The following is a 15,524-nucleotide window of genomic DNA, read 5'->3' as shown; positions in this document are numbered from 1 at the left end:
TAAAAAATTAAAATAACAATATCTAGTGAAGATAAACTTTGTTACATATGATGCGTTTGAGGGTCCCAAGATAAAAATGGCAATTCTTTCATGAATCTGCTTAATTTTCACAATCTGCTTGATCTCATTTGTAGCACCTCCTTGGTTTCCTTCCAATAAACAATCTCTTTCTTAAATCAGTGGCATCATGTTATTTTTGAGATCTGAATCAGAGACTGTAATACAAGCCTGCATGCTCCATCTTGTCATTTTTTTTGTATAGTGCTGTATATCTAATTAAAGCTTCTTATGGTCCATAAAAAGACCTAGCATTAAAAAAGCAATGTCTGTTGGAGAAAGCCCCAGGGCAGATTGGAAAGGGGCTTTTTCATTAAAATAAGCACATTTGCTTAAATCCAAAGTTAAGTAATAATACATTAATTTGTACTTGAATGTGTTCAAATATTGCTCAAGCATAATCAGATCAAGTTAGCACATTTATGGTGTGGAATTGAAAACGGGTCACATTCTTGCCAGCAGTACTCCAGCATCCCAAGAAATACTGCAGATGAATAAATGATTTACCATGTAGCCTGTATCATATCTTCTAAACTGGAAGAGAATTGGAGCTGACTTTATTTAAATCAATTTATTATTTTGTCTCTTTTCACTTATGTCTTTGAAGCTCTTTTTTTTTTGCTCTTGTTTTCCCTTAGAGGATTTACTCAAAGTCTGAGTTACACAGTAACAATATAATACTCTGTTTTTTCAAGGGCTTATATATTATGATCATTGTTCTATGGTTACAGTTATTTCTCAGTGGCTACACGGGGTTAAAAGCCTTCTACCACTGGAATTCCCTTGGGAGATCATTTGCATGGTATTTCCTCCCTTTGGTTGGCTACAAGGTCCCCTGATTAGTAATTCCTCCCCAAGGAGAAAAGTGCATGGTCTTCCAGCAACAAAAGAATGAATTCCACAACTTCAAGTTAGGAGCTCTTGTTTAATATGCTGTTAAAGTAGAATTTCCATAGCAAAATGAGATTATCCTTTCTTGGTCTTTCAAAGTCAGAATGATCCCAAAGGTGGCACCTTGAGGAGCAGAGGCCTAGCCTGAAACTTTGCCTGGTGCATCCCCCCCGTTAATGTTAGGGTTAGGACATTAGGGTAACTGGAAGTTATCCTTTAAGAAAGACACTTTATGTCATTAACCAGAGTCAAAAGGTTTGTGCCTCCTAAAAATCCATTCCTGCTTCCGAATCATCATCAGATGTGCAAAGTTAATGCTGTAGAAAGTTTAAAAGCAAAAGCTTTCAATAGCTGCAGATCAACAGATTTGCTAAAGCCATCTAGATATCTGCCTCCAGTCAGTTCAACCAAAGTTGGAGCATCATCAAAGCAGCCTTTCTGTGCTTGTATCCTTTGCTAGAGAAGCCTTTCTTAGAGAATGGGTGCGAAGAAGTGGGGGACACAAAGTGAAAAGAAGAAACCTGGCACCTGGCTTGTTAGGGCTTGATTCTAGGAACCCAGAAAGCTGGTCTTCATGGCATGCCATGCGTCCAAAAGAGGGAGCCGGAGTCCCCCTCCATCCTCTCCTGCCAATGCTAAAATTTTTTCCATCCCACCCTCCCGCGTGGGAACCGTGCTGCTGTACCACCCAAGGCCACAGGTTGCGTATTTAGCATTCCGGACTTCATGTGCTTTAATATTTCCACCCATAATCTATTTTTCCACATTGTTTCCAGAAGCCACCTGGCCTGGTCAGTCTCCTGCTGACCTTTAAAGCCAGGATTACATTCGTTTACTGTGCTCTTCTCCTTTTGTTTAAATAGCAACAAAATCAACAAAATTCCTTCTAATTGAGTTCCCAGAGAGAAGAACGTGTAAAGAAAAAACATTATGCGTATGTGTATTTGTAAATGTACATACATACACATGTATATACATGCATATGCATATACAATTTCTTCCCTGTCCTTGCTAAATCCTGATCGGGAGATGGGGCGAACCTTAAAGGATAAAAGTGCCTGTTGCTCCCTGACCCCCATCCTGAGGATGCAGTCCTGTGCAGATGCGGTCCCTTCCCTCCAATTTCCCCTGACTGTTCGAGCTACTTTTCACGGCCATTGTCTGGTGTTCGTGGTCCATCCTCCAGCACAGTCCCCAAGCTCCTCCGGTGCCTCTACCGCTACCTCCAGCAATGCAACGGGGCTTCGCCTGCCTCTAGCCACCACCAGGATGCCCTCCAGCAGCCTGCGCGCCGGCCGCAGGTGCGCCCCGCCCGGTCCCGCCCCACCCCAGCGTTTCGTCACGGTGACGCACAGCCCGCGCAGGCGCATTCGGCCCCACCCTCCCGCTGCCGGCCGCCCGCCGCTCGGTATTATGATTAGCGCTGGGTGCGGGGTTCCAGCGGCCGGGAGGGAGTTGTCGGCGCCGCGGCCGCTGCGGACGGACGCCCGCCTGCCGGCTGAGGTAGGGCAGTGCGGCTGGGCAGGCGGCCGGGGGCGGGGGCGCGACCGCCTCCGCCGCCTCAGGGGCCGCCGCCGTTGCCCGCTCGGGCGCCGCCGCGGGGGAAAGTAAGTTGCGCGCTCCGCGCTCCCGCGCAGCGGAGGACGCGGGCCCGGGCTGCGGCGGCGCGGCCTGGGGGGCGGCGGCGGGCGGGAGCGGCACTGCGGCGCGGGCCGCGGCGCCCAGGCCCTGCCCTTGCGGCCGCGGCGGGATTGCGGCACCCGGAGGCCGCGGCCCCGCGCCCCGCCCCGGGCGGCCTCTCAGTGGGCTTTGCGTTCTTAATTTGTTTTCTGTTTTTAAGCGAATCTAGAAATCTGGCTGCAGTACGAGGGTTTCTCGGTCAAATTGCAGCTTTACAATAGAACGGGGATATTGTCTGTAGAGAAAGGACAGAGGGCTGAGGAGAAGCAGCGTCGTTCCCATGGGAGAGTCATTTTTCGGATGGGAAACCTACGTTCTTCTCCACAGTCATCGCCTGTTGATTTCTTTCTGGACCATTGTGCAAAAAAAAAAAAAAAAAAAAAAAAAAAAACCTTCCTGTCTTGGACTTCGACTTGGGATTCAGGAGAGTAGCAGCCTTTTATGCTACGGGTTCCTGGAGCTGTGCTATTGCTCGCATTTGGATCAGATACAATCCAGTAGCTTCATAGGGAGTTTGGGTCAAGTGCAGTGTTTGGGGGGAATTAAGCAGTGGGGTTCCTCAGGTTCCTCAGTCTATAGACCGATGGGGGATCCAGGACCTTTCAAAGTATCAGGTTATTTCTTACCCTTCCATTTAATTGGGAGCATTCTCAAAGTCTTAGGAGGTGGTGAAGCAGACTTAATGTCAGATTTTAAGGTGAAGCATGGCTTGCAAGTGATGGAACTGCAAGTGTTGAGCATCCTGTTGAATCTCCTCAAATCAAAAGCCTCATTTTGGGTTCCCTGAAAGGGTTGGGTTTCTATGTCCCAAATCAGTCTTTAACTTCTCAGAATGTGTACTCTAAAGCCTGGGTTCTCAGGCTTATGTAATCAACTTGTTAATTTATAATCTTGTTACATTGCTTTCCAGATTTATAAAATCATTCCCTTAAGGAAATCTGTCTTCAGCGTCTGCTTAAATATTTCTCTTGGAATTGGATTCCTGAAGAGGAATGTACTGTACAAGTAGTGATTAAAGCATACTAATTAGACAAGTTTCTTTTTTTAAAGAACACCAAATATATATTGATTCTTTTCTCTATTTGTATAATTGTCCTTGTGAGGAAAATAGATGACATTCCCATTTTACAGAACTAAAAATGAGAGAAATTACATGACATTCCCAAGGTCATATTTGAAGCAGTGTAGAAAATCAAGTGCATGGTGCTAACTTTTCTTAATACTCCTATTTTCAGGACTTTTGGAGAGGAAACTTGAGTGTCACTTTCCAATTTTAAAAATTTCCATAATCAGTTATTATTTTATGCACAAAATTTGCTTTTTATTTTCTGTGCTATTGCATTAAGATCCATTAGTTTAATGGAGACTTAGAAGTTATACTATTTTTTTGTGTACTTTTCTAAACCAGAAATATAAATTGGTTCAAGTTTAATCATATAACCCTAAAAAAGAATTTTAAATGTCTTCATTAAAATTGAAGGAGATTCATCATATTTTTACTGGCCACAGGAAATATTGCACATCTAAATTTCACCAAGGGTGCTTCCTTCATATTCAAAGTGAAACTAAATAGAAAAAAAAGTTATTTTTGGAGATATTGAACAGCCATGGTTCTAAACATTGGTATAAATAAATAAGGTATGTTTTTTTTTCTCCCTGTAGCTCTTGTCTGAGCCGAAGAGGTCATTCATTGTATGGCCTAGGAAGAAAAGAGTACAAGTGAATTTTCCACATGGGACAGGATTTTAGGCTTAATTTTACAGCTTTACAGCTGTTTGCTTAATAAACCATAAGGTAGACTTTTGAGTCAAGATACTTTTGTAAGAAAACTTACTCAGAATATAGGTACTTCCTGGTGTCCATATGCAGGTAAATTCTTAGAGCAGCTTAGTTTGAAAAGTTGAGTGGATTCTAGAAATTTTGAAAATAAACTTAACCTTTGTTTATTTATTCATGGAAACTTTGCCTACATTTGGGGACATGGGGTAGAGGATAGCAGTAGAGAAGTTAACAAAAATCAGTTCCTGCCTTTAGGAGCTTAGAAGACATAGGGGGAACAATATATAATAAGAATAAAAAGTACATAATAAGAATTGAAGCATGCCTTGGTGAGCATAGGAAAAAACCCTGCAGAAGTAGGGACAATGAACAGTTTGACCTGGGAATGCTTCCTAGAGAAGGTGATGGTTGAACTGGTCTTAAAAGGAAAAGGGAAAGAGGATCAGGATTCAGGGAAGCTGAGAAAAATGAGGTCAGGTGTCAGGAGAACTTAAATCCAAGTGGGTGAAAAGGAGTTGAAGAAAGAGAGGATGTAGCTGCTCTTTCTTCAATGCATTTGAAAAGAAAGGGGAATGGGGCTCTATCTTTGAGGGACAATGAGGAAGGTTTTTTTGTTGTTGTTGTTGTTTTGGGTTGGAAAGAACTGGTGTCATATCCCTTGGGCTTAATGGCCCCAAGTGTGAGTACTGAAAGTGTATTGTCTGCTTTGGATGATCCAGAACTATGGTATTCACACCCATGAGGATCATTTCCTCATTTGCTTTTCTGCACATCTGCTTTGGGTTGTGGCCTTACATCCCTTGGAAAACCATTTCTTGCCATTAGTAGGGGAGGAACCTGTCTAAAAGAAGATTCCTGCTCTGCCTTCTCTGAATGTATATTTCTCTGCTGTCACTTCCAGAGCCTCCTGAGAGTCTGCTTTGGCACCTTCAGCATTTGGCTTCTTCTCAGGTAGGCTCTTCCTTGACAAACCAGGCCTTTATACCTTTCTTATGTTGTGCTTCCTATTCTGCTGCAGTTACTCAACAGTTACTTCAAAGTCAGGGGGCATTATCTATCCATAGGACGTGTTTTAAATTGTAAAGTGTCTCCAGGCTCAAAACGAGACCCAGTCTTGCTTTTGGGTCTCTCCATCTTATATGCATATGCCCTCAACTATATATTTACCTGGACTCTTTTATTTTTCCTTCTAGACTCTTTAATATAGGTTATGAAATAAATGCTCCAGAAGCATTGGTCACCCGATGTGGCTGTGGTCAAATCACAGCCTCATTGGGTCTGAATTTCTCAGTTGTTGGCATGCAGTTATCATTCTCAAACTCAAAAGACTGGCAGCTATTTGAAGACCAAAGACCACTTCCTAGACCTGTATATCCCCAGACTGGAGTAATGCCCAGTACCATCTGTGTACCCAGAAAATATCTTGATGATGAAACTTTAAAATTGAAGCTTCAATTTGTTGCTCTTATGAGCCTGTTAATAGAGACTATGCCTACTTTAATACCGGTAGGTTGGATTTAAATTGTTTTTCAGTCACAGAATTTTAGAGCTAGAAGCAAATCTTCCACTCTGCCAGATGTTCAGGAAGTGTTCCCATTCTGTATTCTCAGTCTGAGAGAATGGTACTGTGGGTCACTCTCCTTTAGAGTCATTGTATATTTGCCTTATTCCTATGCACCAAGTTCTTGGATTCTGCCTCTGAAACAAATCTTTTCCACTACATTCTTATCATTGCCTGGATAGTGACTGCCCTTATTTTTAAGCCTTTAAGTAATTATTTACCTGGAGACACTTCCAGTGGTCTCCTTACTTGTCTCCCAGCTTTAGTCTTGCCCTTCCAGTCTCATCTTCATTTTTGCTGCCAGAGTGATTTGTTAAACTGCCATTCTCCTGTTCAGGATTCTTTGGCGGCTTATGCTAGCATTCATTTGTTCATTTAATAGAATGTATACATATATTTTAGGTAGATGTTATACTTGGCAGGCCCTGGGATATAGAGCTGAATAAAATGGACTTGGTCCTTACATGGACTGAACTTCTCAGTTAGTCTAGTAGGGTATGCAGATTATTGATCACAAATAATTATATGTTCTCATAGTTGTGATAATAATGGTATAGGACATAATGTGCTGTGAGTGGGTATAGAGAACTGGTGTGTGCAGGAAGGTGGGGAGGGCATCGGAATGATCAAGATGGTGAACTTTAAGCAGGACCCTAAAACATGGGTGATGGCTAGCCACATCTGAGACAAATAAATTGGTCATTTATATGGAATTCAAAGCTGTTTGGATATTTAGCCCTTATCTTCCAGTCCTACCTTGTTTCCTATGATCCGCAATTTTGTCCCAATTGCAGTTCTTGGCTCAAACACTCAAAACAGTTTCTTTGTGGGGCTGAGAGTATAGCTCAGCACTAGAGCACTTGGCATAGCAGGCGTGAAGCCCTGGGTTGGATCCCCAGCACTGCTGGCGGAAAAAAAAAAAAAGGAAAACGTGATTCTTTGGAATACTTCTATGAACTCCCCAAAGTATATTTAGAGAAAGGACACCTCTTTTTGCATATCTGTTCCTGTAAGAAGTTGTAAAGAACTTGAGTCAGGTACCTTTCTAATATATATCCAGTTGGGATGTTGGGCTAATTGGGGAGGGTACTGATAACAAGAAGGTGGGGAACCAAATTTACTACCCCTCTCTAGTATTGGAATCTCCTGGGAGATTCCAGGAAGGTAGGCCAGTTCTAAAAAGTTGGGGGAAAGCATCATTTATAAGTTTCATCCCACTAACACCTTTTAACTGTGTATTGTCCTGTTTAGCTTTCACAGTAACTAGAAAGTGGCAATTATCTGTTTTATAGATAAAGACATGCTTGTTCATATAAGTGGAGTGACTTTTACCCTTTATTGTTCTGTCATGCTGCTCTGCATATTGACTGAAAAAAATGACTTTTGATCATTCCTAATACGTACCTTATAGTGAAGATAATAAGAGAAGCAGACCATGTGGTACTTCTTCTCTCATATTCCCACTCCCCCGTATGTGTGTACATACCTCTTAGGTCATTTTATTGTGTGGGGTTTTTTTTTGTTGTTGTTGTTGTTGTTTTTTTAGTTTTTTAGGTAGACACAATGTCTTTATTTTATTTTTGTGTGTGCTGAGGATCTAACCCAGTGCTTCATGCATGCCACCTCATTTTATTGTGTTTAACTCTATGTTGCATAGCTGGGGAAATACTTGTATATGTCATCTTTTATGTTTTAAAAGCAAGTTTTACAGTATGACTCATCTATATGAAATTCATTGTAGATTTAGGACAGTATACTAACAAATATTCACGGACAGGTTTAGAAGCTAGAGTGTACAGTATTTGTGGATTTCTAAGAAAGATATTGTATAGCTCCTCCCTTTTTTTCTTCTTTATTGTGTCAGAACTAAATTTGTTTTTTCCCCCACATTTTTTTATTGGTGCATTGTAGTTGTACATAATGGTGGAATTTGTTGTTACATGTTTATAAATAAACATATAACAAATTATTTGGCCAATATCACTCCGCAGCACTTTCCCCCTCCCTTCTTCCCATCTCCTTTCTTATAGCCTTTTTATTTAGCAGTGAACAAAGGCTGAGCGATTTTTTTTTTTTTTTTTTTTTTTTTTTTGGTGCCCAGAACCCAGGGATGCTTTATTGTTGGGCTATATTCCCAGCCTTTTTTTTTTTTAATTTTTCATTTTGAGAGAGGGCCTTGCTACATTGTTGAGGCTGGTTTCCAACTAGCAATCCTCTGGCTTCAGCCTCCCAAGTTGCTGGTATTACAGTCATGCACCACCCACCTGGCTAGGCTGAGTGAATTTTAAGGTAAAGTTTTGCTTTATGTTTTACATCGTTCACTTTATTGGCATAAAGCATTATGAATGGTACTTTTTAAAGAAATTTATAATATTTGTAATATTCTGTGTACAGTTTCAGGGATTGATTCTGTACTCTGCTTTCCTATCTGATAAGTATTTACTAATCCTCTTGTAAAGGAAAATACTTATTCAGAAAACAACTGGGAAAGAATATAATTTGCCTAGTGCACTTATATTGCAGTTTAGGAAAGGATGAAGGTTTTAAGAAGAAAATAGAACCTGCCTAAATTTTTACTTGTTTAAGTTGGTGTTGGCTGGGGGTAGGGGGATATCTTGCCATCCACAAAATTGTATGCAAACAATTGTAGGAAGTTATTTTCAAGATGCCATTCCATTTTTAGATAACTAATAATTACCCCAGCCTGTTTTTTGAATGGTTATTTGCCTGTAACTTCCTTCCTTGACTTAACAAATAGTTTCTAAACATTTCAAAAAGTTTATTAATGGTGTTTACTAGAGGATTCTTTAGTGGCACTGGAGAATTTCCTTTATTGAATTGATTGCTGGGGCAGGTAGCTTACTGGGCATATCAGAATTGGAGGAACACCAGAAATGTCAAAGTAGGTTTATTATAGTGCTTTAGTTTCTCAGGAGAAACCATAGTAGAAAAAGAAAAGGGAAGCTTTGTATTGTACAAGAAAGAAAAATGTAAGGCCCAGATTAGTGGGGTCTGGGGTCTAATCTAGATAGTTCTTACAAGGTTTAGGACTGAGGCAGAATGAGTCCTTCACCTCCTTGGCCCTGCTTTCTCATTTGAAAAACAGTATGATACCTCTATTATGTCACTTATTGTGAGGAATTAAATGATATAAAAATTTTAAAAGTGAGTATATAAATTCCTACTAATTAAATTGTTTCCTCTTTTTAAGGCTTATATTTCAAATAATACTGGCACTCTGTTAGGTAATTGTGGGAGTAAAAAGCATTTTTAAAATTTGAAGTGAAACAAAAATCAACTAGTTATGCTGTAAAATTTATTTCTGTATAACCTTATTGAGGTTAGTAGAAGATTTTTAGGAGAATAGAATGTATATGGGTAATAATGAGAGAACTTGTAACAAGTCAAAACCAGAAATTGGTGATTTAGGTAACTTTGAACTGAACAATGAACTTTTTAAATTGGTTTAAGTCTCTAAATGATCTTATTTCTATTTTGCTTTCATATTGGTACCTATTTTGCTTTCATATTGGTATCTTCTGTTGACCTCATATAATTCTTTTACAAGAAACTTTGCCTGTGCATTTTAAACTCTGATGTTTTGATTAAGCTGAGCTACAATTCAAAGGTAGATATGTGGTGAATTATTTAGTATCGCAAGTTTTGTATCAGTTTGTAAGCCATTAGGGTTTCTACAGAATCAGCTTTCTCCTTATCTTACAGAATTTACCTCACCTCCACCCAAAATCCTAACTTTACTCACACTGGTGTTCCCCTTTCCTGAACTAACCAGCCATATGTACTCCCCACTTAGCTGCCTCTGTTTACCCCACTTGTAGTAATGATGTTTCGCTATTCCCCACTGAAGAATGAGCCCTAGTCTGTGAGCTAACCCCCTGCCTTTGGTGATCCTTTTCTTCCTTAGTTCCTTTCCTCAAGGACTAATATGTGTGATTATTTATCTCTCTTTATGTAGGTTCTATTTTCTTAACTCATTTGTAAGATTTTAAAGGGCAGGAACTGCATTGTGTCCTCCACAGTTAGGGCTTAAATTATTTGTTAATGAAAATGATTCAGTATTCCTGTTCCTCAGCCTGAAGGAATTATGTACCTTCTCCCTTGGGGGAAGCAGAATATTTCATTAAATATGTTTTGTTTATTAAGATTACATAAAAATGTATTAGAAAGTATTTTTGAGAGAAATTGGTTTATTTCTTAATATAAAAGTAAATGAATAATTATAGAAAGTAAAAATTTTAATAGCCTCTGTTTTTTTTGGATTATAAAAGTAGCACATATTCACTGAAGGTAAATGGTGAGCTGTTACCATTTACCATAGAGGAAAAATTCTGTAATCTTACTTAATATTTTAGATTTAAAAAATATACATTCATACAAATGATATGCTTTTTGAAAAATGAGATCATATGCTATGAAATTTAGTATATAAAGTTTTTTATTTACATTAGGTTGTAAGAATTTCCCCAGAGTAAATAGTCTTAAATGTACTAGCATTGTACTATTGTTGGATATACTACGATTATTTAACTATTTCTGTATTATAGACTTTTAGGTTATTTCTGGCTTGGGGAGCATATTTAAACATTATTGAACATTATTGAATATAAGTATTTATCTGCATCTTTAAGAAACAAATTTAGTACATGTTGAATATCCCTTATCTGAAATGCTTGGGACCAGAAATGTTTGGATTTGGAGTTTGTTTCTTCTTTAGATTTTAAGATATTTACATATACATAATGAGACATTGTAGTGGTGACATCCCAATCTAAACATGAAACTCCTTTGTTTCATATACATCTTATACACATATTAATTATTTTTTGTCACAAAAGGTTTATGGAATGGAATGTTCTACAATACTTTGCCACTCAAGAAGTTTCAGATTTGGAGAAAAATTTCAGATTAGGGATGATAAACCTGTAGTAATATTAATCGAGGACATGAATAATTTTTAAGGCTCTTGAAATACATCTTGGCAAGTTATTTTCAGAAAATTAACTTGCGACTCCACCAGTTTAAGAAAATTTCCAAATGATTCTCTTTTTAGACAAAGTCAGCCAGTATTTAAGGAGTTTTTTTCCCCTTCCCTCTTCCATCATTTTCTTTTGACCTTTTATTGATTGATTGATTGATTTTTAATGGTTATCTCCATCCCAAATTGGAGGAGTGGAGGGAGATAGAGAGTTAAAATGAGTTTTGACCATGCTTTGGAAAAAGAGAGATTTAGATTATAAACATTTAAAATTTTTCCACAGCTTCCAGTTTACATTTTGTTTTTCTGGGAATAATGGGTAATGGTGATTTGGTTTGATTTATTTTGGAGTAATTTCTACACACCAGCTTTTGTTTAAGTCATTCTTTATTTACCTTATGCCAGGATATCACCATTACTGATAGGTAGAAATGGTGAACACACTTAGTCTTTTTTATCACTTTAACAAGAGGCATGTTCTGTGTAGGAATTTGAGCTTATTATCTCAGATTATCTGTGTTGCTGATCCAAGTTTTATGGCTTGGATGTTAGCCCCTTTCCCTCTACAAATACTAAGAACTACTCTACATCAGCTAATAAATGATTTGCCTGACTCTTGAGTACATTCAAATTCATTGTTATATTCTGAAACTGTAGCTTGTTTCACTTAGAGGAAATAAGGATTACTTAAACCAGCACTTCAAGGATTGATCTGCATCAGCAACCCAGTCACTGCCTTCAGAGACTGGATATTGATGGATGGTTTTGGGGGAAAATATTATAATATTCCAAACAAAATGTAGAGAGCCTATATAAGTAGCCTTATACTTGCATACAGCTCTTTTATTTTAAATTCTTACACTTTCTCATGCTATGCGTTGGTCCAAAGTGGTATCTAGGGAGAGCCATCTTGGGCCATTATACTGTTTTGTTCTTACCTGTTCTGGGGGAGAGGAGTGGGTAGGAAACATTTGCTTGACATATAGACCAAACTGCAGTGGTAGTGATGTCAACAAAAAGCTAAAAGTGAGTTTTAATAAGAATAGCAGAGTGGATTACAAATTGACAGTACGTTTAACAGGGGCTGGTTCTACAACTGTTTTCGGCAGCTTGCAAAACGTGTGTATGGCCACCCACACTTCCTTCCTCTTCTCCAGCCACACCCACACCCTGCAGTTGCTTCTCCTCTCTTAGCTGGGAGAACATCAATAGATTCTTGCAACACATACCAGTACTTGTTTCTCAAACATGAATTTCCATATTATAAACACTCTTGGCAAGTTGGCCTGTTTCATTTAGGTCCAGCCTAGTTATATACATGTATGAACATGTGCTGAATAAGAAGGCTGCTTTAGAATGGCCTAATTTAATGGTGTTTTCTGTTTAAAAAGCAGTCCTTTTAGCTATATAGTCATTAAAATTACTGAAGATTTTAATACATGAGAAAATGTATGAAGTAGCTATCAAATTTCGTGACTATCTTAAGTTTGTAAAGAAGCCTAAGTATAAAAGATGTACACCTAGACCTGATGAAGAAGTCATCATCCATGAGATTAAAAAATCACCTGTAATTAATTTCTCTTTTGCACTACTCAGCATGTCTCAAATTTTCTAAAGTGAACTGTGCTAACTCCTCCGGGTTGTTTTTTGGAGAGAAATATTTGTAAAAGTGCAAAAAACCTTTCTCTGTCACTGACATCACCTCCCTTGCTCCATGTACTATCTTATTTTATAAAAAAGGAAATTGTGTCTGGGTCTATATTATGCATAGAAAAGAAAGACTGTAGCAGAACGTTAACAGATGGGATAATGGATGATATTTCTTAAATCCCCTTTTCGCTAATCTGCATATTCTAGTTGTATTTTTTCCTAAATAAAACAGATACTTAATTCATAATTGAAACAAAAATATTAAACTAAAGTAAAATATGTTACGTGAAAAAAGCAAGATATATGATATAATGATCATGCATTTATAAAACAAAAGTTGCCAAATATAAATATTTCAATATTGACCACCAAAAATATATCAATAGTGCCAATTCTCAGTGCTAGCACTATGGATATCTTTTTATTTTTTGATTTCTCTTTTGTGCTTTACAAGTTTTTTAAATATATCACTGTGATGGGAAAAAAGTAAAGGAACACTTAATCCTTTTTTAAAGGGTAAATTTGATTGAAAATTATCTTAATATCTTAAAAGTTGATACTTGGGGAGGGGTTTGGAATGTTTTATTGAAAAATAATCAGACTTTGATGCTCAACTAAAGGCATTATTTTCTATACCTTAAAATCTTGTAACACCCAATTTAAATTTGATATATTTTGCAAAATTGGATGGAATTTTTATGACAGCAAAAGAAATACTAGTTCAGTGAATTCGTTTTTTGAAATAGGGCGAACAACTGAAGAATTAGTTCTTGGGAAATGAAGTGCCATCATTGTAGCAGTGGGCATGGGTGTGAATTGTACCTACTGAAGGCTTACTCTAAGCTGGCATTATTTTAAGCATTTTACCTGTATTAACTCACGTAATCCTCACCACAGTCTATGGGGTTGTTGTTTTCTTATAATTAGCATTTTCTAGTGAGGAAACTGACCATATAAATAGGTTGGGTAACTATTGAGGTCCTGTGGCATGTGATTGAACCTCAGTTCAATTCAAATCTAGTTATTGACTTTCAGAACCAGTGCTCAGCCACTGCACTAGTACATTGTCTTGCCATGGAGACTGGGTGAAACAGGGATTTTGAAGAGAGAAGCAGGTAGGCATAATGGGAGGAGCTATCATCATACCTGACTTGGAGCAGGCTTGCATCCCAGGGTTCGCCCATCTCTAGAAGTGGATCTTTGCATTGGCTTTGTTGGCTTTATTTATGCTGCATAACTCTCTGTCCTTATTCTCTCCTTTGAGGCAGCAGATTTGTTTTCACAAACAGAGGTCACCTACCTTTCCTTCTTTCACCTTTACTGCCTACTTTTTCCTATTCCCTTGCATTCCTTTTCCCCAAATGCATGTGAACTTGGGCTTAGTGATTACCTGGACACTGCTCACCTTTAGTGTAAGATGTGAATGTTTAAGCCTTTCAGTTGTTTGTGTGATATTCAAGGTTGTGGAAATGCCTGCAAGGCTACCTTAGTTAACATTACCTTACTGTACCGTAAACTTGATATAAGTCATCTGCTCACATTCATAGTTATAGTTTAATTTTACTATCGTATGGCAAGTCTCTTTATTATGCTTTTTGAGTTCACAGATACTCAGAAATCAATCATCAGAATTGATTTTTGTTTGCCTTTACAGAGGAGTATTTTGTAAAGGTGCTCTCTATGGCTCCTGTTGTGGGTATTTCATGAACCCACAGGGACTCCTGGAGGTGGGTTAGGCTTGGAAGCCAGGCTGAACAGAATTGGAACCTGAGACTGCTACTTATCTGACAAATTGAGCCTGATTGGCCTGTACCTTGCAGGCTCACAGTGAAAATGCAGCAGAATACAGATTCAGGGTTCGTCACCCAGTAGGCATTTAGAAAATAGCAGATATACTGTTATTCATTATGATTAGTTCTTCCTTCCAGTGGAATAATTTTTTAACCCGTCTATTTAGAAAAATTTCTTTGTATCTCTTCACTTTGAAATTCCTATTTACTAAAGATTTGCTAAAGGAATTGTAAGTCATAGAAAATAGAAAGATAATAGTAGGAGACTGGGTCATTAAAAACAAATTTTGCCATTTTCACATGTTTATATAGAATCTGGTCTTATGGTTTATATTTTGACTTTAAGCACAGTTAAGTAGAACTAAACTAGAAATGTTTTTCTGTATTTTCTTCTAGGAGAAAGAAGCAACTAACAAAACACAGTGATAACAAGGATTATTTAGTGTGCAGTTTTCAAGGTATGTCTTAGAACTGATACAAATTCACTTTTACTTTACATAGGCCATATCTTAACATTCAGCATTGGTGTTCAGAATGACTTTCAGGCACTGTGAGATCCTCAGAGAGAAAAAAAAAGATTGAATTATTTCTTATCGTAACTCAAAATGCACTTGATAGTAGGATTAGATAGTGCACTAGTATTTTAAAAGATATTCATTAATAAGGATATTTTTCCTCCCAACCTTAAGTTAATCATAATATCTTTTTTTAGATATACAGTTGGAATTGTAGTTTCATACTCTTGAAAAGTGAGCACTTGTACTAAAAGTTAATTCTTTGATAAAGTAATTAATCAAAGAGAACTATTAGATTATTTTCTGTGAGCTTTCTAGTAAAAATTATTTCATTTTGTCCTGTTGGCACATACTGGGAAGAGAAATGTTAAGGGGTTAATAGTGATTATCTCTGGTTGTCTTGGGACCTTGAACAAAACCCCTTTTTAAAAAATGTATTATTTTTGTAAAAACAGATTTAATTAAAAAACAGATTCATTTATCAAATCTGATTTTTATGCCACTTTTCAGGAGCAAATGTAAATTAATATGATAGATGAAGATAACAAAGATTATATAACTGGGGAGAGCCTGAAAGAGTCTATTTTGAAAGCTAAGGTTGCATT

The 15,524-nt window shown here is 37.8% G+C and overlaps 1 protein-coding gene across 3 annotated transcripts in view; it reads left to right on the top strand.

Moving 5' to 3' along the window:
- The first annotated feature begins 2,296 nt into the window (after positions 1-2,296).
- Snrk (SNF related kinase) overlaps positions 2,297-15,524 on the top strand; it is a 47,853-nt gene continuing 34,625 nt past the window's right edge. The window contains exons 1-3 of one of the 3 annotated variants that reach the window (XM_078038029.1): positions 2,301-2,451; positions 5,309-5,358; positions 14,801-14,862. The gene's annotated coding sequence lies outside the window, so the exon portion shown is untranslated. Of the gene's footprint in view, positions 2,452-2,532; positions 2,556-5,308; positions 5,359-14,800; positions 14,863-15,524 lie in introns of those variants that run through there. The other 2 variants (XM_078038030.1, XM_078038031.1) reach the window with 2 other exon arrangements.

Source organism: Ictidomys tridecemlineatus, chromosome 2, assembly GCF_052094955.1.
Source record: "Ictidomys tridecemlineatus isolate mIctTri1 chromosome 2, mIctTri1.hap1, whole genome shotgun sequence".
Taxonomy (NCBI): domain Eukaryota; kingdom Metazoa; phylum Chordata; class Mammalia; order Rodentia; family Sciuridae; genus Ictidomys; species Ictidomys tridecemlineatus.
The sequence above is the reverse complement of the archived record's forward strand: the minus strand, read 5'-3'. Positions and strand labels throughout refer to the sequence as shown.